General features: G+C 48.7%; 1 protein-coding gene across 4 annotated transcripts in view; it reads right to left on the bottom strand.

Moving 5' to 3' along the window:
• The window catches only part of VDAC1 (voltage dependent anion channel 1), a 394,265-nt gene that overhangs the window by 33,053 nt on the left and 334,167 nt on the right, over positions 1-27,045 (bottom strand). For 2 of the 4 annotated variants that reach the window (XM_050792861.1, XM_050792862.1), the window contains exon 1: positions 1,271-2,337. The gene's annotated coding sequence lies outside the window, so the exon portion shown is untranslated. Of the gene's footprint in view, positions 1-1,035; positions 1,151-1,270; positions 2,338-27,045 lie in introns of those variants that run through there. The other 2 variants (XM_050792860.1, XM_050792863.1) reach the window with 2 other exon arrangements.

Raw genomic sequence — 27,045 nt, 5'->3', positions numbered from 1 at the left:
AACCCTTTCCACAACGCCACGTGTAGCAAAATGGTCTGCAGGGGATGGGCTGGATTCACCCAAAAAGCCCCAAGGGTGTCAGGGTTTCTACTTAGCCCTTCTCCATACCGGCACTGTTCTAAAGGTTTCATGTTAATTAATTCATTTTATTCTTCCCCAAAATTCAACGAAGGAGAGGTATAATTGCTCCCATCCTACAGATGAGAAAACGAAGGTCTGCGATCTTCCCAGCTGTGTGACCTTGTACAAATGACTAGGACTGCCGGCCTCTGATCCAACGTCAGGCTCCCAAATGCACCTCCGCGTTTGGCAAATGAATGAACGACCGAACCAGGAATCACTCCTAAGGCCAAGAAGGCCACATCCTTCCCCGTGGGGCCTCCTTTTCCTAGGCCAAACCTCCAGCCCAGGCCCGAGCTCCGGCCTCTACGGCCTAAGTCGACTCTCGGCCGGCGGGTTCCGCCCTAGAAGGCTCTGGCACAGACGGGCGGTGCCGGGCGCCAGCTTCTGCGGGCGTGGGCCGGCCACGACGCGTGGGCCTGGGGACGCGGGGCCACGGTCGTCACGTGAGCTCATCCCCGCGGCGGCAGCGTGGCCGGCACCAGCCTGCTGGCCTGGTCCAGCGAGCGTGGGCGGCGAACGGGTCCCCGCCGGATCCACGCTGGTGGGATCCAGGGCCAGAGGGCGCCGCCGGGGAAGGTCACCTAGACGCGCGGCCCGCCGGGCCTCCACGCGGCCGCCCTTGCCCTTCCGCCCGCAAGCTCGGGCCGCCTCTCGCCGCCAGCCGCAAGCGTCTCCGGACCCTCGGCCTCGCGGTCCCCAGCCCGGACCCGTTCGGCGCCCGCCTGCGCGGCCTTCTCTGCCCGCCAGCTAACCAGCCAGGCCCGCGCCGGCCGCTCGGGCTCCCTCCCCGGGGCCGGACTCCCGAGGCCCCTCGCCCGCTCCTCCCTCAGCGCCTCCCTCTCAGTTCCCCAGGGGCCCGGCCCCCGCCGTCCAGGGCGCAAGGGAGCCAGGGTCCTTTTCCGCTGCGCCTACCTCAGAGGCGGTGGCGGCGGGCTCGGAGGCGGCTACGGCGGGGGCTGCGGCGCGGAGGCAGGGAGCGGAGCCGAGCAAGCGGCGGGGCCAAGGGCGGGGCGGCGCGGACGGCGGCGGCGCGGACCCGCCTCCCCTCTCGCGCGCCGGGTCCGGCGCGCTCCGCCCCCAGGCCCCGCCCGGGAAAGCGTCCGGGCCGGGCCGGGGTCCCCGTCCCGCTCGCGAGTCGCGTTCTTACCCTTCCGGGCCCCGCGGCCCCGGCAGCAGACACGGGAGCCTGCGGGCGCGTTGCGGACGCGCGGGAGGACCTGCGTGAGCCCGGGCACGGGGAGGCGCGGTACTGACGTGTGCACCGTGTGTGCGTGCGCAGGGACACGCGGGTTCTTGCTGGAAACCTCGGCCCCAGTGGCAGCGCTCGGGAAGGGGGAGGAGGCCTTCTGATTCTCTGAGCGGTGGCCCCGAGGTCCCTGCGCTAATGGAAGACGCGCGGGGCTTCTGGGCCTCCTGGTCGGCCTCCGCGCTGCTAGATCCCCCGGGAGTTGATGTGGCCGGCGCTGGACTCGAGCCTTGCCTGGGTGGACGAAGTGACCCCCGGCCCCCCATCAAAGCCCGGGTGGGCCCCATCCCCCGAGGTCAGTCTCAGGCCCAGCGCGGACACTGGGCGCTGGGGGCGGCGCAGATACTGAGTAGCAGCGGCGACTGTTGCTCCAGAGCTCCGCGCTCCGGATACAATGTGTCTGGCGCCTCCGACCCGCCCGCATGGCGTCTAGACAATCGCGGAGAAAACCCCTGTGTGCCGATTTTGCACCGCAGATTAGCGATTTTCTCCTGTAGCAAAGCTACTAACAGCCAATTTCCATGCATTCGAGAGGCAAAATAATAAAATAAAACGTGAATTGGGTTTTGCGAGGCTCCTGCTGGGTCTCTCGGCGCGAGGAAATCACGCCGGTTCTGGCCGGCCGGCCGGCTGAGGGCACCGCGGGGAACACGCGACCAGCCGGGGCCTGTGCTCCTGTGGGACCCAGTTAGTATGTGTTGAGTGAACGGTCACCTTCTCCTTGCTAGGCCTAAGCGAGTGGTCTCGTTCACCACTGAGTGTTCCCTGTGTTCCGCGCGAGGCCCACTTAAAGCGGGTTTCGAGAATTAATTCGTAGATGGACGAAGCTTCTGCACACCCTTCGCCTTTGATCAACAAACGTCCTCGAATGCTTCAGGCGTCTAGGGCCCTGTGGAGGAGGTGCCGGGTTACAGAATCAGGACACTCCTCACAGCCAGCAGCGACACTAGCTAAAGCAGTAGGCAACTGGGGCTGCGGAGGAGGCAATCAGGACTGGCTGCTGGAAAGAGACGGCAGATTAAATGTGAACGTGGCGACTTGAGTTAGAAAAGTTGTTTCAGTGGGATAGGGTGCTGAGGAAGAGGGCAGCTGATACAGAGTGGAAGTGGGGTGCAGACAGGGTGCCTAGGCCCTGTGTAGGGGCTGGGGGAGGGGTGACTGGGAATGTAAAGAAGAGCCTCCTTCAAGATCCTAGGGAGTGTAGGATGGATTCTATGACCCTCCCAGGCCCACGAGTTGCCTGGGGCCTCTGGGCTTCCCAGCCTGGTGGTCCCCACTCCACACACAGAGACTGGTGGGCAGGGGGAGGACAAGAACTCAGGGAGGCCGGGTCTCCAGGAACCTCACTGGGCTAGGAACAGATGCCAGTGCAGCCCAGTTTTGAGGCTGGGAGCAAATTTCGAAGGGCTTCCTCCCCTCCAGAGCCACCTCTCAACTCCGCTTTCAAGAACCAATCTGGGCCCGGCGCAGTGGCTCATGCCTGTAATCCTAGCACTTTGGGAGGCCGAAGCGGGCAGATTACTTGAGGCCAGGAGTTCGAGACCAGCCTGGGCAACATGGCAAAACCCTGTCTCTACTAAAAATACGAAAATTAGCCGGGCGCGGTGGCGCGCGCCTGCAGTCCCAGCTACTCAGGAGGCTGAGGCATGAGAATCGCTTGAACTTGGAAGGAGGAGATTGCAGTGAGCTGAGATCGAGCCACTGCACTCCAGCCCGGGTGACAGAGTGAGACTGTCTCAAAAAACAAACAAACAAAAAACAACCTGGGGAGAGTTCTCCATGGCCTCTGCTACACTGGGCCCCTTTACCAGCTCCCCTAGGTGCTAGTTTCGGATTAACCGTGCACTTACTGGCTGCGTGACCCGGTGCAAGAAGGCTGGCCTCTCAGATCCTCAGCTTCAGAGTATTGGTGTAAGTTTAAAATGGAACACATAAAGAGTAGGCACTTGGCCTGGTGCGGTGGCTCACTCCTGTAATCCCAGTACTTTTGGAGGCCAAGGTGGGTGAATCACCTGAGGTCGGCAGTTCGAGACCAGCCTGACCAACATGGAGAAACCCCGTCTCTACTAAAAATACAAAAATTGACCGGGCGTGGTAGCACATGCCTGTAATCCCAGCTACTTGTGTAGCTGAGGCAGGAGAATTGCTTGAATCCGAGAGGCAGAGGTTGCGGTGAACCGAGATCTTGCCATCGCACTCCAGCCTGGGCAACAAGAGTGATACTCTGCCTCAAAAAAAAAAAAAAGAGTAGGCACTCAGTAACTGGGCCAGGCTTGGAGGCACACGTGGGTAATCTCAACTGTTTGGGAGGCCAAGGAGGTAGGATGGCTTGAGGCCAGAAGTTCGAGGCTGCAGTGAGCTAGCATTCCACCACTGCACTCCAGCCTGGACCACAGAGCGAGTTCCTGTCTCAAGAAACAGTACTAGTAATTTTTTTTAAAGAGAAAATCAGCTGAGATCTGCAGGTCCCATAACCACTAGAATCCATTGACCCACCACAACTCTGAGGAAGAGGGGAACCCCCTAAGCCCCATCTCCACTCCATCTGCCACAGCTGATTGGGCCGGGGTTGGGCCCCTGACCCAAGCCAGGTCAATCAGATCCTCTCTTGCAATTCTGAACTGAGAAACCCAGAGATGAGTACACCAGAGGGGAAAATGCGGGAGCTTTCAAGGCCATTGGGTAGATCTGGGTCTGGCATCCCTGTCCACGTTGGGAAACTAACGAGGGCATTTCACAGAGCAGAGAATGGAGCAGCCACTGCAGAGGGTGGCTGTGGGCCCTTGTTCCTTGAGTGCTCCCCTGTTCTTGTCATGTGTGGGTTTCCCTATGCCACTTCAATAACCCCACTTGAGCTTGACCCAGCTAGAGCAAGTCCCTGGTGAAGACAGTCAAATCTTGGTGGGTGGAGAAGGAGGTTTGTGAGGATAGGACAATCCCAACGTCAGTTTTTCTGTTTCCCTCTCCTTTCCGTCAGCAAACTTTCATGGAGCTGACTCCATCTCTGACTCCAAAGCCTTCCTGGGAGTGGCCTCATGGCCCAGCCTGACCAATTAGAGCCCTGTATACCTCTCCTGCCCCTGCCTCTCCGTCCCCACCCCATCCCCGCCCCACAGGGATGGACCAATGAGACCAGATGAGAATTCCTGGGGCTACGGAAGTGAAGACTTTCCCTGAAAATGAAGTCAGCCCATAAGAGAAAGGCAGAGATGAGATCCTGAATCTAGCCATGCCTGAGCCTACAACCTATACTTACCAGCTGCCTGAACCAACGGATTCCTGTTTTGCCTAGTCCAGTTTGAATTGTTTCTTCCAGATGCTAACTCAGTTCCTCTCCTCCCTTCAAGCAGAACAATGTAAAGCATCCAGGGAAAAATGAGGTTTTTCTTTTATTGTTAATATTAGAATGGGTTACCAATGTAAGACTCTTTCATTTTAGGGAGTTTTTGGTTTTTTTCTTGTCTCTAACTTACAGCCTTAGGGCTTCTACTGTAGATATTTATCAAAGTGGAAAGCAGCCAATTACCCTTTCAAGAACATAGGTTGAAACACTCCCAACTCTTCTGTTTTCAGAGCCAGATGTCGCTGGATTTCTATGTGGTTTGTTAGCATTGTCTATGCCAAGTACCAGAGCTTGAAGATGAAGTTCATGAAGGCAGAAATAGTAGTAACTTATGTATATTATTTTTTAAAGAGAAAATATTCTGCTTGTAATCAGCATCAATTAATTGGATGATAAAGTTGCATTGTCATAAAACCTAGCCTTCCAATCATTTTCCAGCGAACTTCTCAGACTAGAGTTTGAGTAGGAAGAATCAAGATGGCGTATTTGTGGTCAAGGATATCTGGCCGCACTCCCCACATTGTGCCCTGACACTCAGCATCCAGGGAAGGACCCAGCCAGGCCTCCAGGTTCTGAGTGACAGCAGTAATCACTTGGGGAAAAGAACAGAAACCATCCCAAGATAAACACAATCAATAATGTTCTCCTGCATATCCCAAAACATGAGGTGTCCTAAATCTAGTCTAAAACAATTCCAAGAAGTTCCAACATCATAGCTATGATTTTTAAGAATTATATAATTAAGAATTATATATATATAAAAAAATATATATATATATAATTCTTTAAAATCTCCAAATATGCTTTAATGAGGACATAATACCTTGATTATAAAAAGAGCAGCCGGGCACGGTGGCTCATGCCTGTAATCCCAGCACTTTCGGAGGCCGAGGTGGGCAGATCACAAGGTCAGGCGATCAAGACAATCCTGGCTAACACAGTGAAACCCCGTCTCCACTAAAAAATACAGGAAAAAGGCTGGGCGCAGTGGCTCACGCCTGTAATCCCAGCACTTTGGGAGGCCGAGACGGGCGGATCACGAGGTCAGGAGATCGAGACCGTCCTGGCTAACCCGGTGAAACCCCGTCTCTACTAAAAAAAAATACAAAAAAAAAACCCAGCCGTGTGAGGTGGCAGGCGCCTGTAGTCCCAGCTACTCGGGAGGCTGAGGCAGGAGAATGGCGTGAACTCGGGAGGCGGAGCTTGCAGTGAGCCGGGATCCCGCCATTGCACTCCAGCCTGGGCGACAGAGCGAGACTCCGTCTCAAAAAAAAAAGAAAGAAAGAAAAAAAAGAACGAACTTTTTTCAGCTTTAAGAAAGTCATATGAGGTTCATCAGGACATGTGTAAAGTGATACAATCCTTCTGAAAAGCAATTAGGCTATATGCGATAAGAATCATAAACCTATTCCACCCCCCTTGACCTGCTGCTAGGAACCCACGCTAAGACGATCATTTTAAGTATGGGGAATGCCCGCTGCAGGAAAATGGACAGCAGCCCAGGACAGAACACAACCTGGTTTCCAGCTTGGGCATATTGAATCACTCACAACCTTGAGGAAATATGGTTACAAAAACTTCCTGTGGGGACCGGGCACGATGGCTCACGCCTGTAATCCCAGCACTTTGAGATGCTGAGGCAGGCAGATCACCTGAGGTCAGGAGTTCAAGACCAGCCTGGTCAACATGATGAAACCCTGTCTCTACAAAAATAAAAAAAATTAGCCAGGCGTAGTGGCAGGCGCCTGTAGTCCCAGCTACTCGGGAGGCCTGAGGCAGGAGAATCACTTGAACCTGAGAGGCGGAGGTGGCAGTGAGTCGAGATCACGCCATTGCACTCCAGCCTGGGGGACAAGAGTGAGACTTTGTCTCAAAAAAAAAAAAAAAAAAAAAAACTTTGAGGGGAAATATTTCTGTTACAGTGTTAATGGAAGGTAATCTATGTTCAGTATTACTGCAACCCCAACATTAAAAACTGTGGAGGCAAACTGTGGTAAGTACAATAATGGCCCCCCAAGGATATCCACATCCTACTCACTGGAACCTGTGAATGTAAAAAACAAACAAACAAAACAAAACAAAAACCACTTTATTGAGATAGCATTGACATATAAAAAGCTGTACATATTTAATATATATATGTCAATGAGTTTGGAGCTAAGTATATTTCCATGAAACCATCACCACCATAAAGCATATAAACATACCCAACACCTACCAAAGTTTCCTCCCCCATCCCCATTCCCTTTTTTTTTTTGTAGGAGCACTTAAGATCTATCCTCTTGGCAAATCTAAGTATACAGTACAGTATTGTTAGCTGTAGGCACAGTGATATACAGTAGATAATGATTAGTGATGACGAACATTTTTTAATATGTTTGTTGGCCACTTGTATGTCTTCTTTTAAGAAGCACCTGTTCATGTCCTCTGCCCACATTTTTTTCTTCGTTTTTAGTAGAGATGTGATTTTGCCATGTGGCCCAGGCTGGTCTCGAACTTCTGAGCTCAGGCAACCCGCCTGTCTCAGCCTCCTGAAGTGCTAGGATTACATGTGTGAGACACTGTGCCCGACCCCCTCTGCCCTCTTTTTAATTAGGTTATTTGGTTTTTTGCTTGTTGAACTGTTTAAGTTCCTTATAGATTCTGGATATTAGACCTTTGGTCAGATGCATAGATCTCCAGAATTTATTTATCTGATATAACTAAACCTTATACCCTTTGATCATCACCTCTCCATTTTCCCTTCCCTCCAGCCCTGAAAATTACCATTGTACTCTCTGCTTCTATGAGAGTGATTATTTTAGATTGTACATTTAAGTGAGATCATACAGATGTTATGGATCTTGACATGGGGGGATTGTCCTAGATCATCCAAGTGGGCCCAATGTAATCACAAGAATGTCATCACAAGTTCTTTTTTTTTTTTTTTTTTTTTAAAGATAGAGTGTCACTCTGTCACCCTGGCTGGAGTGCAGTGGCGCGATACCAGCTCACTGCAACCTCCGCCTCCCGGGTTCAAGCGATACTCGTGCCTTAGCCTCCCAAGTAGCTGGGATTACAGGTGTCTGCCACCAGGCCCAGCTACTTTTTGTTTTTTCAGTAGAGACGAGGTTTCACCATGTTAGCCAGGCTGGTCTCAAACTCCTGACCTCAGATGATCCACCCACCTCAGCCTCCCAAAGTGCTGGGATTACAGGCATGAGCGACCATGCCCAGCCTACAGTTCTTATAAGAGGAAGACAAGAGGATCAGAGTGAGAGAAGGTGATTTAATGACAGAAGCAGAGTGGGGCAGTGGGGGAGAGAGATGGAGAGAGAAAGAAAGAGAGAAAGAAAGAAAAGAAAAAAGAAAGAGAAAGAAAGAAAGAAAGAAAGAAAAAGAAAGAAAGAAAGAAAGAAAGAAAGAAAGAAAGAAAAAGAAAGAAAGAAAGAAAGAAAGAAAGAAAGAAAGAAAGAAAGAAAGAAAGAAAGAAAGAAAGAAAAGAAAAGAAAAGAAAGAGGGAAAGAAAGAAAGAAAAGAAAGAGGGAAAGAAAGAAAGAGAGAGAGAGGGAGGGAAGGGAGGGAGGCAGGGAGGGAGGGAGGCAGGGAGGGAGGGAGATAGATTGGAGATGCTATATCGCTAGTTCTGAAGATGTAAGAAGGGGCCATGAGCCAAGGAATGCAGGCAACCAATAGAAGCTAAAAAAGACAAGGAAATGGATTCTTCTCCCAAGGCCTCCAGGAGGAGGTAGCCCTGATGCTCCCTTAATTTTAGCCCAGAGAGACTGATTTCAGAATTCTGACCTCTAGAACTGTAAAATGATAAATCTGAGTTGTTTAAACCACCAAGTCTTTGGTAGTTTGTTACAACAGCAATAGGAAACTAATATACAACCTCTAAAAGACAATTCTAGAAATGATTTATTAGAATGGGGCTATAGTTTGAATGTTTATCTCCCAAAATTGATATGTTGAAATCCTAAGTCCCAAGATGATGGTATTAGGAGGCAGATCAGGGCAGAGGCCTGAGAGCTTGTTCACCCTTTCCACCATGTAAAGACACAGTTAGAAAGCATTATCTATGTGACACAAGCAAATGGAAAAACACTCCATGCTCATGGATTGGAAGAATCGATATCATTAAAATGTCCATGCTGGCCGGGCGCAGTGGCTCACGCCTGTAATCCCAGCACTTTGGGAGGCCGAGACGGGCGGATCACGAAGTCAGGAGATCGAGACCATCCTGGCTAACACGGTGAAACCCCGTCTCTACTAAAAAATACAAAAAACTAGCCGGGAGAGGTGGCGGGCGTCTGTAGTCCCAGCTACTCGGGAGGCTGAGGCAGGAGAATGGCGTAAACCGGGGAGGCGGAACTTGCAGTGAGCTGAGATCCGGCCACTGCACTCCAGCCTGGGCGACAGAGCGAGACTCCGTCTCCAAAAAAAAAAAAAAAAAAAAATGTCCATGCTGCCAAAAGCAATCTGCAGATTTAATCCTGTTCCTATCAAACTAACAACATCATTTTTCACAGAATTAGAAAAAAACTATTATAAAATTTATATTAAACAAAAAAAGAGCCAGAATAACCAAAGGATCCTAAGCAAAAATAACAAAATTGGAGGCATCACATTACCTGACTTCCAACTATGCTAAAAGGCTACAATAACCCAAACAGCATAGTACTGGTACAAAAACAGACACATAGACCAACGGAACAGAATAGAGAACACAGGAATAAAGCCACACTCCTACAACCAACTAATCTTCAACAAATTGGACAAAAATAAGCAATGGGGAAAGGACTCCCCTTTAATAAATGGTGCTGGAATAACTGGCTATCCATATGCAGAAGAATGAAACTGGACGCCTGCCTATCACCATATATAAAAATTAACACAAGACAGATTGAAGACTTAAATGAAGACTTCAAACTATTAAAATCCTAGAAGAAAACCTAGGAAATACCCTCCTGGGCATCAACCGTGGCAAAGAATTTATAAATGACTAAGTCCTCCAAAGCAGTTACAACAAAAACAAAAATCAGCCTGGGCAACATGGCAAAAACCCATCTGTACAAAGAATACAAAAATTAGCCTGGCATGGTGGCACACACCTATAGTCTCAGCTGCTCAGGAAACTGAGGTGGGAGGATCGCTTGAGTCTAGGAGGTTGAGGCTGCAGTGAACTATGATTGTACCATTGCACTCTAGCCTTGGTGACAGAGAGAGACCATGTCTCAAAAAAACAAAAAATTGACAAGTGGGACCTAATTAAATTTAAGAGCTTCTGCACAGCAAAAGAAACTATCAACAGAGTAAACAGACAACCTCCAGAATGGGAGACAATATTTACAAACTATGCATCTGACAAAGCTCTAATATCCAGAATCTATAAGGAACGTAAACAATTCAACAAGCAAAAAGCAAAGAATCCCATTAAAAAGTGGGCAGAGGGCTGGGCACAGTGGCTAACACCTGTAATCCCAGCACTTTGGGAGGCCGAGGCAGGCAGATCACCTGAGGTCAGGAGTTTGAGACCAACCTGGCCAACATGGTAAAACCCCCAATCTCTACTAAAAATACAAAAATTAGCTGGGTGTGGTGGCGCGCGCCTGTAATCCCAGGAAGCTGAGGCAGGAGAGTCACTTGAATCCGGGGGGTGGAGGTTGCAGTGAGTCGAGATTGTGCCACCACACTATAGCCAGGATGACAGAGTGAGACTTCCTCTCAAAAAAAAAAAAAAAAAAAAAAAGACATACAAGTGGTCAATAAATATGAAAAAATGTTCATCATCACTAATCATCCAATAAATGCAAATCAAAACCACAATGAGTACCACCTCACACCAGTCAGAATGGGTATTATTAAAAAGTTAAATGGCCGGGCGCCATGGCTCACACCTGTAATCCCAGCACTTTGGGTTGCCGCGGCAGGCGGATCTCAAGGTCAGGAGATAGAGACCACCCTGGGTAACATGGTGAAACCCGTCTCTACTAAAAATACAAAAAATTAGCCGGGTGTGGTGGCAGGCGCCTGTAGTCCCAGCTACTCGGGAGGCTGAGGCAGGAGAATGGTGTGAACCCGGGAGGCGGAGCTTGCAGTGAGACAAGATCGCGCCGCTGCACTCCAGCCTGGGCGACAGAGCACTCCAGCCTGGGCGACAGAGCCAGAATCTGTCTCAAAAATAAAAATTAAAATTAAAAAATAAATAAACAAAAATAAAAAATAAAATAAAATAAAAGTTAAAAAATAGATGTTGGAGAGGCTGCAGAGAAAAGGGGATGCTTATACACTGCTAGTGGGAATGTAAATTAGTTCAGCCAGTGTGGAGAGCAGTTTGGATATTTCTCAAAGAACTACAAATAGAACTACCATTCCACCCAAAGGAAAATAAATCATGGCCGGGCGTGGTGGCTCACACCTATAATCCCAATACTTTGGGAGGCCGAGGCGGGTAGATTATGAGGTCAGGAGTTCAAGACCAGCCTAGCTAACATAGTGAAACCCCATCTCTACTAAAAATACAAAAATTAGCTGGGCGTGGTGGTGCATGCCTGTAGTCTCAGCTACTCGGCAGGCTGAGGCAGGAGAATCTCTTGAACCCGGGAGGTGGAGGTTGCAGCGAGCCGAGATCGTGCCACTGCACTGCAGCTTGGGCAACAGAGTGAGACTTCATCTCAAAAAAAGAAAATAAATCATTCTACCAAAAAGACATATGCACATGTACGTTTGTCACAGCATGATTCACAATAGCAGGAGACATGGAGTCAACCCAGGTGCCCATCAGTGGCGGATGGAATAAAGAAAATGCGATACATATATATGACGGAATACTATACAGTCATAAAAAATAATGAAATCATGTCCTTTGCAGCAACATGGATGCAGCTGGAGGAAACTGCTGCAAAAGAATGCGGGAACAGAAAACTAAATACCGTGTGTTCTCACTTATAAGCAGGAGCTAAACACTGGGTACACATGGACATAAATATGGGAACAATAGGCACTGTGGACTACAAGAGAGGGGAGGGGGGGGGGTAAGGGTTGAAAAACTACCTGTTGGGTACTATGCTCAGTACCTGGATGACAGGTTTAATCATACCCCAAACCTCAGCACCATGCAATATACCCTTGTAACAAATCTGCACACGTAACCCCTGAATCTAAAAGAAAAATTGAAAAAAGAAAAATAAAGTGCCATCTATGAACCAGAGAGCAAGCCCACAACACACACTGAATCTTCTAGTACATTGATCTTGAACTTCCAGCCTCCAGAACTGTGAGAAATAACTTTATGGTTTGTAAGCCACCCGGTCTATGGCATTTTGCTATAACAGCCTGGATAAAATAAGGCAAATGGCAAGGTTGTAAGGAGCACCTGTAATCCCAGCTATTCGGGAGGCTGAGGTAGGAGAATCACTTGAATGATTTGTTTTTTCCTATTTTGAATCGCTTTTTTTTTTTTTTTTGAGATGGAGTCACCCAGGCTGGAGTGCAATGGCATGATCTCAGCTCACTGCAACTTCCACCTCCCGGGTTCAAGCGATTCTCCTGCCTCAGCCTCCCGAGTAGCTGAGACTACAGGCGCATGCCACCACGCCTGACTAGTTTTTGTATTTTTAGTAGAGACAGGGTTTCACCATGTTAGTCAGGATGGTCTGGATCTCCTGACCTCATGATCCGCCCACCTCGGCCTCCCCAAAGTGCTGGGATTATAGGCGTGAGCCACCGTGCCCGCCCCCCACTTTTTTTTTTCTTAATGCAGAGTCTCGTCTCACTCAATCACCCAGGCTGGAGTGCAGTAGAGTGATCTTGGCTCACTGCAACCTCTGCCTCCCAGGTTCAAGTAATTCTCCTGCCTCAGCCTCCCAAGTAGCTGGGATTATAGGCGCATGCCACCATGTCCAGCAAACTTTGTATTTTTAGTAGAGACAGGCTTTCACCATGTTGGCCAGGCTGGTCTGGAACTCCTGACCTCAGGTGATCCACCTGCCTCAGCCTCCCAAAGTGCTGGGATTATAGGCATGAGCCACTGCACCCAGCAGGCCTTTTTCTTTTATTCTCCCTGCTTTCTAACTTTTAAAAAAATATTTATGACCGGGCACCATTGCACTCCAGCCTGGGTGACAAGAGCAAAATTCTATCAATCAATAAATAAATAAATAAATAAATAAATAAATAAATATTTTGAGACAAAGTATTGCCCAGGCTGGAGTGTAGTGGCATGATCTTGGCCCACTGCAACTTCTGCCTCCTGGACTCAAGCTATCCTCCTACCTCAGCCTCCCAAGTACCTGGGACTACAGGTCCCACCACACCCAGGTAATTTTTGTATTTTTTGTAGAGATGGGGCTTTGCCATGTTGGCCAGGCTGGTCTCGAACTTGTAAGCTCAAGCAATCCACCCATCTTGGCTTTCCAAAGTGCTGAGATTATAGGCATGAGCCCCCACACCTGGTCTCTAACTTTCAAAGGAGGCCTCCAACTTTTAAAGGAGGCCGAGTGTGGTATTAAAATCAAACAATCAGGAAAGAGGCAGCGATTCTTGCTGTATAAGACAGATGGCAATTTGGGGTAAGTGCAGATCTCATTATTATTGTACGGCAAACTCCGGCCCAGTGCTGGTACCTGTGATGTTCTCTGAGAGCGACTGTGTGTGCCTGTACACATGGCTGTGATGGGGAGTGGGTATTGTAAGGAGAACTGGCCTGGGGCTGGAATCCCACCAGAAAACTCTGACTTGAGAAGGCAAGGGCTTCCCCCTTTGCTCAGCACACTCTGGTCCCTGATAAAGGTTAAAGAAAAGCAGGAAAAAATTAGGCTGGGATCCCTTTGTATTGCAAGGGACATGGAACCCCTTCTCCAGGCCCCACCAGTGAGTGGACCCAAGCAGTTTTTCCTTAAGCCAAAAGCCGAGCTGTCTCTTCCACTTGGCTTGCATTTATGCTAAGTGGCTGGGACTTGAAGAATGTCCCAGTTTCTGTCACCATGGCCTTTGCTAACGGGCACCACTTTGTTATTATTTAAAATGTGGACCAATGCAGGGACAGGGAACATGAAAAATTTAAAAAATAAAAATAAAATGTGGATGAGGCCAGATGCAATTAAAATGGCCTGGCATCTTGGTGCCAGCCTGGTAGAGCTGCACAGGGTGCTGGCTTTCAGGCACTGTCTGTCCAAACCTGCTGTGTAGGGTTGTGTGGCTTACACACTGCATCAGCACAGGGGATGTGTAGGACTGAGACCCTGGCCATGCACGGCTTGCAAAGCCTTGGATCCTGACCAGACTATGTCAGCCACAAGGAAAGGGCTGTGTTTCTGCTTTCACGATCTGTAGGAGGCAGGGCAGCAAGGCCCATGTGCCTCTCTCCTGGGCATGTTCTTCCCAGATGGCTGGTGCCTTCTCATTCTCTGGCCTCTGCTTAAACGGGACCTTCTTGAATCTACCTTCCCTGCCACAAAATCTAACACAGGTTCTTTTCTCCTCTCCTTCCTTATTCTGAGCTCAACCTTCTGTTTCCTTCATAGCTTGCAGCAAATTGTAACTATTTCAAGCTGGGCATGGTGGCTCATGCCTGTAATCCCACCACTTTGGGAGGCTGAGGCAGGTGGATCACCTGAGGTCAGGAGTTCAAGACCAGCCTGACCAACATGGAAAAACGCCATATCTACTAAAAATACAAAATTAGCCAGGTGTAGTGGCACATGCCTGTAATCCCAGCTACTCGGGAGGCTGAGGCCAGAGAATCACTTGAACCCAGGAGGTAGAGGTTGCAATGAGCCAAGATCACGCCATCAACACTAAAGCCTGGGCAACAAGAGCGAAACTTCATCTCAAAAAGAAAAGTATTTCATCATTGGTTTGCTCCAGCTTTCTCACTAGAGTGAGGACGTGAGGCCAGGACTGGCTCTGCTTTGTCCATGCTTGTGTCCTTTCCAGAATGCCTGCCACATCTTAGGTATCAGTAAATGGTGAGTAAAGAAATAACTGGGCCGGGTGCGGTGGCTCAAGCCTGTAATCCCAGCACTTTGGGAGGCCGAGACGGGCGGATCACGAAGTCAGGAGATCGAGACCATCCTGGCTAACACGGTGAAACCCCGTCTCTACTAAAAAATACAAAAAACTAGCCGGGCGAGGTGGCGGGCGCCTGTAGTCCCAGCTACTTGGGAGGCTGAGGCAGGAGAATGGCGTAAACCCGGGAGGAGGAGCTTGCAGTGAGCTGAGATCCCGCCACTGCACTCCAGCCTGGGTGATAGAGCGAGACTCTGTCTCAAAAAAAAAAAAAAGAAATAACTGAATAGATGATGAATGATGTGTGGCATAAAGGCAGGTGACTGACGTGGAGGGGCTTATCACCCCTCTGTGCAGGTTGCACATTGTGTTAGTCCGTGTTTGTGTTGCCATGAAGAAATACCTGAGGCTGGGTAATTTATAAAGAAAAGAGGTTTAATTGGCTCATGGTTCTTCTGCAGGCTGCACAAAAAGCATTGTGCAGGCATCTGCTCAGCTTCTGGTGAAGCCTGTGAGTGACTCCTAATGAGGAAGCTTCCAATCACAGCAGAAAGCCAAGAAGAAGCAGGTACATCATGTGGCAAGAGCGGGAGCAAGAGAGAGAAGGAGGAGGTCCCAGATTCCTTCAAACAACCAGCTCTAGCATGAACTAACAGAGCATGAACTCGCTCATTACCTTGGGGAGGGCACCACGCCATTCACAAAGGATCTGCCCCATGACCCAAACACCTCCCACCAGGCCCCACCTCCAACACTGGGGCTCACATTCCAACATGAGATTTGGAGGAGACACATATCCAAACCACATCACACACCTTAGGGACAGCTAGGAATCATGCCTCTTGGGTTGTCAATCTGTGAGAAACAATGGACTCACAGCCTTGGCGTGGGCTGGGGCCTGTTTAATCTGCCTGTGGAGTAAATAATTTAACCTTGCCCAAGGAGAGGCCTGACCTTTGCCCTCAGCTTCCAGAAGGTAATCTGTAAGCCCTTGCAATATCATGCCTGACAGGAGGATATTTAGGGCGGAGGCTGGCCACACCAGATAAACAAACAATGTGATTTAGGGTGGGGTTGGCCACATGGGATAAACTAAAATGTGATTCAGGGTGAGGACTGAGAGTCAAGCACGCTCAGCTGGATCTCTGGAGAATGGAGATGATGTCAGCCCTGTGGGCATTTGACCAAGGAGCCCCAGTAAAAACTCTAGGTCCGAAGGCTCAGGTAAATTTTCCTGGTTGGCAAGATTCTATGTGTACTGCCACACATCATCACCAGGAGGAATGCACACCCCCCATATGCCTCCGTCAGGAAAGGACAATGGAAGCTCTGTGTTTGGAACCCTCCTTGACTCTGCCCTATGCATCTCCCCACTTGGCTGATTTTAATCTACATCCTTCCCCTGTAATAAAATGTAACTGTTAGGATAATCAAGATCGCACTGAGTCCCTTCAATGACTTATAAAATGTGTGAAGGTGTCGGAATGAAAATGGAGTCGTTTGGGTTAACAAAAAAACAAGCAAGCAAACAAACAAACAAACAAACAAAACCCTACAAGTAGACACAGGGAGGGCGGTAAAGGGAAGATTCTGCTACGTGTACACCTAATTACAAGAATGATCACAAAAGACTGCAAAAACCACAACTTTGGCCAGCTGCAGTAGCTCCCACCTGTAAACCCAGCACTTTGCGAGTCTGAGGCAGGAAGATTGCTTAAGCCCAGGAGTTCAAGACCAGCCTGGGAAACATAGTGAGACCCTGTCTCTATGAAAAATAAAAAAAATTTTAAAAAAATAGCCAGTTATGGTGGTGAACACCTGTAGTCCCAGCTACTCAGGAGGCTGAAGTGGGTGGATTACTTAAGTCCAGGAGATTAAGGCTGCAGTGAGTCATGATCGTACCACTGTGATCCAGCCTGGGTGACAGAGCAAGACTCTGGCTCAAACAAACAAACAAAAAATGGAGTATTTATTTCCCCACCTCCTATCCTTCCAAGCAACAACATAACAGAAGCCACATTCCCCTACCTAAGGCTACAACAACTCTAACGTTGCACTATCCCACAGCTGCCCCAGCCCCCATCACATGTGCACATGCACCTGAATGAGGACTGGTTCTCCTGGCTGACTGAGGCCTGGTGTCAGACCAAGCACCTGGCCTGGCTGAGACCACACTGCCTATGGGCTCTTATTTCTCTAGCCTCCTCCTGAATCTGGAGGGGACTTGCTTCCTCATTGGCCCCACACCAACACCTCCTCCTCTGTCCTGGTTGCCAGGAAGGATGTTCCCTCTGACATGCGCAGTGACAGGTAGATACACAATAAATTAATACCCAGGTTGGCCAGTGAGCCTGCAAGTGTCCCTGCCTTTGTCCTCACCCCATCCTTTCATACCCCCCATGACCTACTCTCTAGCCTTTCCTGCTGGAAGAGAGACTGTGTGGGGAGGGGTAGTCTGACCATCAGGATTTTCTCTGGAAATATCATAGCTTTCCTAAAACTCATTAAGTCCCACCTTTTTCTAATGCCACTGTTTCGCCAAGCCACAGATGCAGCCTTTCCTGCCAGAGCCAGTGTAGTCAGAGGCAGCAACAGCCTCAGATGCCTCTCAAAGTCCAAAAGTTTCAGGTTCAAATCTAAACCTAGCAGCCTGCCACCCAACCTGTTACAAAACAGGTTCTTCCATGACTCCCCCACTCACCCCTCCCCAGCTCCTCTTCACCCCTGAGGAAATATTTGCTTCCCCTTAACTGTGGTAAAGGCTCCTCCCCATCACCACAGCCAAGGACCCCACCCCTTGTCTCCCTACACCCCAAACATAAACTTCCCAATTCTGCACACAGTAAATCTGAAGAGGAAGAGAATCCAGTTTTGCTTCCTCCCTACCTGGTGTGGCTTCAGTGTCATCCTGCCCAGTCATAAGGCCCTGGGCCATATAACCTCTCCACAAGGCTCAAAAGGTATATAAACATGCCGCATTTTTCAGGGATTATGGAACAGGCTTCTTTACAAAGCCTTCTGGGGAAGCCAGGCACGGTGGTTCACTCCTGTAATCCCAGAACTTTGGGAGACCAAGGTGGGAGGATTGCTTGAACCCAGGAGTTTGAGACCAGCCTGGGAAATATAAAGAGACTTTATCTCTACAAAAAATAAAAAATAAAAAAAATAGCCAGGCATGGTGGTGTGCAACTGTAGTCCCAGCTATTCGGGAAGCTGAAGTGGGAGGATCACCTGAGCCCTGGGTGGATCACCTGAGCCCCGGGAGGTCAAGGCTACAGTGAGCTGTGATCGCACCACTGCACTCCAGCCTGCATGAGACCTTGTCTTTTTTTTTTTTTTTTTTTTAATAGTTTAAGTTCTAGGGTACGTGTGCACAAAGTGCAGTTTTGATATATAGGTATACATGTGCCATGTTGGTTTGCTGCACCCATTAACTCATTATTTACATTAGGTATTTCTCCTAATGCTATCCCTCCCCCAGCCCCCCACCTCCTGACAGGCCCCGGTGTGTGATGTTCCCCGCCCTGTGTCCAAGTGTTCTCATTGTTCAATTCCCATCTATGAGTGAGAACATGTGGTGTTTGGTTTTCTGTCCTTGTGATAGTTCACTGAGAATGATGGTTTCCAGCTTCATCCATGTCCTTGCAAAGGACATGAACTCATTCTTTTTTATGGCTGCATAGTATTGAGACCTTGTCTTTAAAAAAAAAAAAAAGGAAAAAAAAAAAAAAAGCCTTCTGGGGAAATAAAGCTACTGAGGTCTTAAGAGACATAGGGTGTCTTAAAGGAAGAAATTTTCAGCCCAAGAAATTTCCAGCTTAAAGCATAGAAATGGAAAGGCGATGATACCTTACTGCAAAATGTGGTGCACTTGAGAATCACCTGCATGGCTGCTGGGATGTGCAGGTGGGGGTGCCTAGCCCCTAGCCCCTGGAGGTTCTCCATTAATACTTCTGGGGTGGGGCTGGCACCTGTATTTTTCACAAGCACCCAAGTAATACTGGAGCAGTAGGCTCAGAGAAAGGCTGTGATCTTTTCTTTTTTGAGATGGAGTCTCACTCTGTTGTCCAGGCTGGAGCACAATGGCGCAATCTCGGCTCACCACAACCTCTGCCTCCCAGCTTCAAGTGATTCTTCTGCCTCAGCCTCCCGACTAGCTGGGATTACAGGCATGTGCTACCTTGCTCAGCTAATTTTGTATTTTTAGTAGAGACAGGGTTTCTCCATGTTGGTCAGGCTGGTCTTGAACTCCTGACCTCAGGTGATCTGCCCACGTCAGCCTCGCAAAGTGCTGGGATTACAGGCATGAGCCACTGTGCCCAGCTGAAAGGCTGTGATCTTACATAATACCATGGAAAGAAGTTCAGGATGTGGCTGCTGTAAACACCAGCTCCCTGGGGTGTTGAAAAAATCAATTCAGAAAATTATTATTTACATCCATGTCTTCATGCATTTTGTACTGCTATAACAATACCACAAACTGGCTGGGCGCGGTGGCTCAAGCCTGTAATCCCAGCACTTTGGGAGGCCGAGACGGGCGGATCACGAGGTCAGGAGATCGAGACCATCCTGGCTAACAAGGTGAAACCCCGTCTCTACTAGAAAATACAAAAAAACTAGCCGGGCGAGGTGGCGGGCGCCTGTAGTCCCAGCTACTCGGGAGGCTGAGGCAGGAGAATGGCCTGTACCTGGGAGGCGGAGCTTGCAGTGAGCTGAGATCCATCCATTGCACTCCAGCCTGGGCGACAGAGCAAGACTCCATCTCAAAAAAAAAAAAAAAAATACCACAAACTGAGTAATTTATAATAAACAGAAATTTATTGGCATACATTTCTAGAGGCTGGGAAGTTTGATATTAAGATGCTGCCATCTGGTGAGGGCCTTCTTGTATATCATCCCATAGTGGAAGAGTATCACTTGGCAGAAGGGCAAAGAGAGAGAGAGAGAAAGAAAGACGAGGCCAACCCATTTCCCAAAATAACAAGATAATGGCATTAAGCCACTCATGAGGGCTCTGCCCTAATGACCTAAACATCTCTTAAAGGTCCTACCTCCCCACAATGGAAAATTCCATCCCCTAACACATGCTCAGGAAGTGGAACAAAGCAATATGGAGAAACTCAAGTTAAGGGTCCACATAAGCACTAGGAGGATAGGGGGTGGAGGTACCAGAAATTTGTGCCTTATGCAAATGAGACATCCAGCCTTCATCAGTTTCTTATAAAAGTCTTTGCATTCAACTATAAAAATGACAAGCCCATCATACCAGTTAGAATGGTGATTATTAAAAAGTCAGGAAACAACAGATGCTGGCGAGGCTGTGGAGAAATAGAACACTTTTACACTGCTGGTGGGAGTGTAAATTAGTTCAATCATTGTGGAAGACAGTGTGGCGATTCCTCAAGGATCTAGAACCTGAAATACCATTTGACCCAGCAATCCCATTACTGGGTATATACCCAAAGGATTATAAATCATTCTACTATAAAGACACAGGCACACATATGTTTATTGCAGCACTATTCACAATAGTAAAGACTTGGAACCAACCCAAACGCCCATCAATGATGGACTGAATAAAGAAAATGTGGCACATATACACCATGGAATACTATGCAGCCATAAAAAAGAATGAGTTCATGTCCTTTGCAGGGACATGAATGAAGGTGGAAGCCATCTTTCTCAGCAAACTAACACAGAAACAGAAAACCAAACACCGAATGTTCTCACTCCTAAGTTGGAGTTGAACAATGAGAACACATGGACAGAGGGAGGAGAACATCATACACCAGGGAACTGTCAGGGGGTTGGGGACAAGGGGAAGGAGAGCATTAGGACAAATACCTAATGCATGCTGTGCTTGAAACTTAGCTGACAGGTTGATAGGTGCAGCAAACCACCATGGCACATGTATACCTATGTAACAAACCTACACGTTCCGCACATGTATCCCAGAACTTAAAGTTAAAAAAAAAAAAAAATAGACGACCCTCTTCTGGGCCCCCTCTCCATGGCAGAGAGCTTTCTTCTTTCACTTAAACTTTCACTCCAACCTCAGAAGGAAAAATAAAGGTCCCACCTTTTAATACAGTTACAATGGCAATTAAATTTAAACATGAGTTCTGGAGGGGACATCTATTAAAACCACAGCAACCCATCTTCATCAAGGTCTAGTATCTGTGTGTTGTGATGAGGGATGTCTCTATCTGGGAATGCTCTATTTTTTGGCCTCTATCCTGCCCCTCCTACTCAGCTTGCACTCATTCAGCCAAAATCCATTGCAGGTTATTATTTTCTAGACCTCACACTAAGAACTAAGGATATATTCCTATGGTGAGTAGAAATAGACACTGTCCCTTCCTGTGGAACTAATAGTCAAGGGAGAAGATGGACTTGCACAAATCATCATACAAATAAATATGTAATTATGGATTTTGATAACTGCTTTGGAAGAAACATTCTTAGGAACATTCATGCATTCAACAAATATTTATTGAGCTCCTACCATGGGCCAGGCCCTCTGCTAGGTGTTGGAGACTCAGGAATGGACAAAATAAATGTGGTTCCTCCCCTCTTGGCACTTACTGTCTAGGGGGCAAGACTGACAGCAAAAAAAGTATGATGGCAAGTGTTGATAAGGCAGAGTGGGCATAAGGGGTGAGGGCTACTCAGGACAGTCACAGAAAGCCTCTCCAAGGAGGTGACTTATAAGCAGAAATGAATGAAATGGGCTGGGCACAGTGGCTCATGCATCATCCCAGCACTTTGGGAGGGCAAGGCAGGGAGATCACCTGAAGTCAGGAGTTTGAGACCAGCCTGGCCAACATGGCGAAACCCCATCTCCATTAAAAATACAAAAAAAAAAAAAAATTAGCCAGGCGTGGTGGCACAACTGTAATCCCAGCTCCTCAAGGAGACTGAGACAGGAGAATGACTTGAACCAGGAGGCAGAGGTTGCAGTGAGCCAAGATCGTGCCACTACATTCCAGCCTGGGCAACAGAACAAGACTCCATCTCCAGAGAAAAAAAAGAATGAAGTGAGCAAGTATTTCACAGAGGCCCCTGACCTGACTTGAAGGAGGTGGGCCTGGTGGATTGCCTGCAAAAATGGTGGCCAGGTCGGGTGCAGTCACTCATGCCTATAATCCCAGCATTTTGGGAGGCTGAGGAGGGCAGTCACTTGAGGTCAGGAGTTTAAGAGCAGCCTGGTCAACATGATGAAACCCTGTCTCTACCAAAAAATACAAAAATTAGCCAGGTGTGGTGGTAGGCACCTGTAATCCCAGTTACTTGGGAGGCCGAAGCAGGAGAATTGCTTGAACCTAGGAGGCAGAGGTTGCAGTGAGCCAAGCTTGTACCACTGCACTCCAGCCTGGGCAACAGAGTGAGACCCTGCCTAAAAAAAAAAAAAAAAAAAAAAAAAAGAGTAAATAAATAAAATGACTGCAGCAAAATACAAATTTTTTAAAAGCTAGAGTGTACTTACCCCACATTCCACTACTGTGCTGCCCTTAGAGCTTGCTCTAACCAGTAGAATGTGGTTGCAGGAACATTGTGCCAGTGCTAGGCCTAGACCTTAGAGGCCAGGTAGCTTCTATTCTCTGCTCTTATAGCCCAGACCCACATGGGTAGTAAGAAGTCCAACTATTCTGCTGGAGAGAGAGGCCCAGCTGCCTCTGCACCCACTCCCCCAGGCCCTAGCCAGCTGAGCTACCATACATGTGAGTGAAGCCATCTAGAAGATTCCAGCCCCTGCCAAGCTCCCAACTGAAGGCAGCCACATGCATGTCCCCAGGCAACACCACATAGAGCAGCATGGTGAAGCCGAGCCACTGCCCTGGCCCAGGCGTGGGATGAGGGAGTCTGTGTTAGTCTGTTTTGGTGTTGCCGTAAAGAAATACATGAGGGTGGGTAGTTTATAAAGAAAATAGGTTTAATTGGCTCACAGTCTGCAGGCTGTACAGGAAGCATGATGCCAGCATCTGCTTCTGGCACGGCCCTCAGGAAGCTTCCACTCATGGCAGAAGATGAAGGGGGACCAGGCATGTCACATGGCAAAAGAGGGAGCGTGGGGTTGGGAGGAGGTTGCGGACTCTTTTAAGCAATCAGATCTCGTGGTAACTCTTTACCATGGGGAGGACACCAAGCCATTCATCATTCATAAGAGATTCACCCCCATGAGCCAAATGCCTCCCACCAGGCCCCACCTCCAACACTGGGACTCACACATCAACATAAGATTCAAAGGGACAAATATCCAGACCATATAGAGGCTCAAATTGAGATGAGGGCACCAGTAGGGGTGGGGTAAATGGATGAATTGGACTTACTTAGGAAGTAGAGCCGGTAGGATTCAGTGATGGAAGTGATGTTTCCTTCTCTCCCTCTCTCTTATTTATTTATTTTTTAAATTTGATTCTCACTCTATCACCCAGGCTGGAGTGCAGTGGTGCAATCTCAGCTCACTGCAACCTCAAACTCCTGGGCTCAAGCAATCCTCCCACCTCAGCCTCCCAAATAGCTGGGACTACAGGCAAACACCACCATGCCCAGCTAAGTTTCTTTTCTTTTTTTTTTTCCATAGAAATAGGGTCTCACTCTGTTACCTAGGCTGGTCTTGAACTCCTGGCCTCAAGTGATTCTCCCACTCAGCCTCCCAAATGGAGGTGATGTTTCTAGCTGTGGAACTCAGGGTCTGGTCCAGCTCCTACTGGGTTGGAGGAGGGGCAGGTTTAGGGAAAGATGTGAATTTGGGTTGCCATGGGCAGTGCCAACCTTCTGCCTTTTCCACCAAGCCTGGCCTGGGGGCGGGAGATGCCTGGAATCACCACCAGTCTGGCCACAGGGAGTCGTTGCCAGGCAAGCAGTGAGACATGATTCCAACCCTCAGACTCCCTGCCCTCATGCAAATCCGAAGAGCCAAGCCCTGAATTAGAGAGATTCTAAGGGAGAGGGATCTCTGCATCTGCAGGAAAAGGGAGAGGGAAATAAACAAAGTTGGCCCAACTTTTTTTAAACATCACTAAATGGCTGGGCACGGTGGCTCATGCCTGTAATCCCAGCACTTTGGGAGGCCGAGGCGGGTGGATCATGAGGTCAGAAGATCGATACCATCCTGGCTAACACGGTGAAACCCCGTCTCTACAAAAAATACAAAAAATTAGCCGGGCGTGGTGGTGGGCGCCTGTAGTCCCAGTTACTCGGGAAGCTGAGGCGGGAGAATGGCATGAACCCAGGAGGCGGAGCTTGCAGTGAGCTGAGATGGCGCCACTGCAGCCACTGCACTCCAGCCTGGGCCACAGAGTGAGACTCCGTCTCAGGAAAAAAAAAAAAAAAAATCACTAAACATCTGACCAAAATTATAGAAAAATGTCCCATCCCCACTGACTCCCCTGGCTGCCACACACCCTAGCTGGCCTTATTTTCGGCTTCCCGGGCCCAGTCTTAAAGCCAGGCCTTTACCAGAAAAGCCAGCTGCATTCCACGTGGCAGGCGACTTGCTTCCCTGTGGACTGGAGCTGAATGAGCCATAGGTGCACTCCCACCTACTCACCAACAAGTGGCAGCACTCTCCAAGTCGGTCACCCCAAGCCTGCAGGGATCTGCACAAGGGTAAATTCTCAAGACAGATTTTCCCCTGTGTGAAACTGGCATCAGATTCCCTCATTTACAGATGTGGAAACCGAGGCTGCTGAGGAAATGCTCCTAAGTCCGAGCTGCAAAGATTTCATTCCCACTAGAGTGTTAGGTTGGTTTTCTGACCCAGTTCCAAGGGCAACCTGACCCTCGACTCCCAGGGACATTTGACAATATCTGGAGATGTTTTTAACTTCACAACTTTGGGGAAGAGTGGTGCTACTGGCATCTGCTGGGTAGTGGCCAGGGATAATGCTAAACATCTTACACAGGACAAGCCCCAACCCTGCCCTACAAAGAAATGTCTAGCCCAGGATATCAACAGTGATGAGGTTGAGAAACACTGATTTAATCAGATTCTCAAGAGTCAATGGCCTGCAAAGTGCTGAGACATCCCTGGATCGGGGGCCACTGGAGAGGATGATCCCCAGCCCTCCTCCCTCTCCCACCCCTTCAGCAGCCATGAGAGGGGCTCCCATTGGCTCCTTCACCTGCAGGTCTCCCTCATCTCTCCCTCAGACCCACTGCATTCATGAACAGTTCCTGAGCAACAAGGCGTGCAGGCACTGTGCCGGGTCCTAGAGAGAACATGGGGGACAAAGGAGAGACGGCCCCTCCCTGCCTTCCTTCCAGCAGCTCAGTCTGCAGGGAGACACAAAGTATTTACAAATGTGACAAGTGCCATGGTAGGACAAAAAAGGGACTGAGACACAGAATAATACAGAGGGGACCAACTTAAACAAAGATTGGAAAAGCCTCTGAAAAGGTGACTGCTGAGCTAAGTCTGAAGAAAGAGCCACCTGCTTTAATCGAAAAGACAACACAACCAACACTAACTTGCATTTGTTTCAATTACCTGGGATCTTCTCCCTGCCCACCTACCATGACTGCAACTCTGTTCTTTTTGGTATAATAAATTCATTTCTAGACCTTGTCCATGTTTTTTTGTTTTTTGTTTTTTGTTTTTGAGATGGAGTCTCGCTCTTGTCACCCGGGTTGGAGTGTAGTGGTGTGATCTCGGCTCACTGCAACCTCTGCCTCTCGGGTTCAAGTGAGTCTCCTGCCTCAGTCTCCCGAGTAGCTGGGATTACAGGCGCCTACCACACCCTGCTAATTTTTGTATTTTTAGTAGAGGCAGGGTTTTACCATGTTGGCCAGGCTGGTCTCGAACTCCTGACCTCAGGTGATCTGCCTGCCTTGGCCTCCCAAAGTGCTGGGATTACAGGCATGAGCCACTGTGCCCGGCCATGTTCAGGTATTTCTATAGCATTTTAGCCATCCTTTGAGTGTGTGTATACATTAATTAATTTATTTATTTAGAGACAGAGTCTCACTCTCTTGCCCAGGCTAGAGTGCAGTGGTGCCATCTCGGCTCACTGCAACCTCCATCTTCCAGGTTCAAGCAATTATCCTGCCCCCGCCTCCCAAGTAGCTGGGAATACAGGCACCCGCCACCATGCCTGGCTAATTTTTGTCTTTTTAGTAGGGACAGGGTTTCATCATGTTGGCCAAGCTGGTCTCAAACTCCTGACCTCAGGTGATCGGCCTGCCTTGGCCTCTCAAAATGCTGGGATTATAGGTGTGAGCCACTGCACCCCGCCGTGAGTGTATATTTTGTATTGTGAGTTTTTTCTTCCATGTTGCTATGTAGGCTTGGTAATCATCATTTATAACAGTGTTCAATGTTTCATTGCACTGAGGATTTTCTAAATGGTTCTGTAATTATTGTTCATTTTTTCTTTGGGAAGGAACATCCAGTAATCTAACCATGCTCAGCTCACTAATTCCTCTGGCTGGCATTGCTCTTCCCCCTCCTTCCCTCCCGTGAATGCCTCCTGAGGTAGGTGGGATGACCATCATTTCACAGTGGGAAAGGACCTTGAGGCCAGCCAAACCACTGGTGGGCAAACGTGACTGTACATCAGCGATCGTTGATCCCTCAACCAAGTACAGATTCCTAGGCCCTGTATCATTGGCCCAATCAGATGGGACAGTAAGGAAGGTTTAAAATACGTCCATATTCTTTGACAATCCTCCCTTCAGAAGGCAGATGCTAATTCCCCTGTCCTTGAATATGGACCAGAGCACTCTCCTGGATCCCTCATCCTAGGAAAAGATGGCGGCCATGTCATAAGGACACTCAAGCAGCCCTGGAAGAGGCCCATGTTGGGTGGAACTGAGCCCTCCTGGCAGCAGTAGGGTGACCAATCATTCTAGTTTGTCTAAGACAGTTCCAGTTTTCACACTGAAAGTCCCACATCCCAGGGAACTTCTTAGTCCCAGGCAAACAGAAGTGGGTGCCCACCTAACATCTAGCATCAACTGGCCAGCCATGTGAGTGAGCCACATTGGAGGAGGCTCCTTAGCCCCAGCCAAGCCTTCAGGGGGCTACCCCTGACCAACCTCTTGATTGCAGCTTCATGAGAGACTCTGTGCCTAACAGCACAGCTGAGTCACCCAAGAACTCCTGACCTACAGAAAATATGTGGGGTAAGAAAGGTTGATCATTGTTTTAAGCCACTGCATTTTAGGGTAATTTATTATGCCACAATATATAAGTCATACATTCAGGAATCTGTATTTTGTCACACTGTTGGGTAATCTGGCCTATGAATCAGCATTTGTGAACCACAGATCTGGTCATATTCCCTAAAGCAGCACTTTCCAATAGAACTTTCTGCAATGATAGAACAGTAGTGTATCTGTG

Source organism: Macaca thibetana, chromosome 6 (assembly GCF_024542745.1).
Source record: "Macaca thibetana thibetana isolate TM-01 chromosome 6, ASM2454274v1, whole genome shotgun sequence".
In the NCBI taxonomy this organism is placed as follows: domain Eukaryota; kingdom Metazoa; phylum Chordata; class Mammalia; order Primates; family Cercopithecidae; genus Macaca; species Macaca thibetana.
The sequence above is the reverse complement of the archived record's forward strand: the minus strand, read 5'-3'. Positions and strand labels throughout refer to the sequence as shown.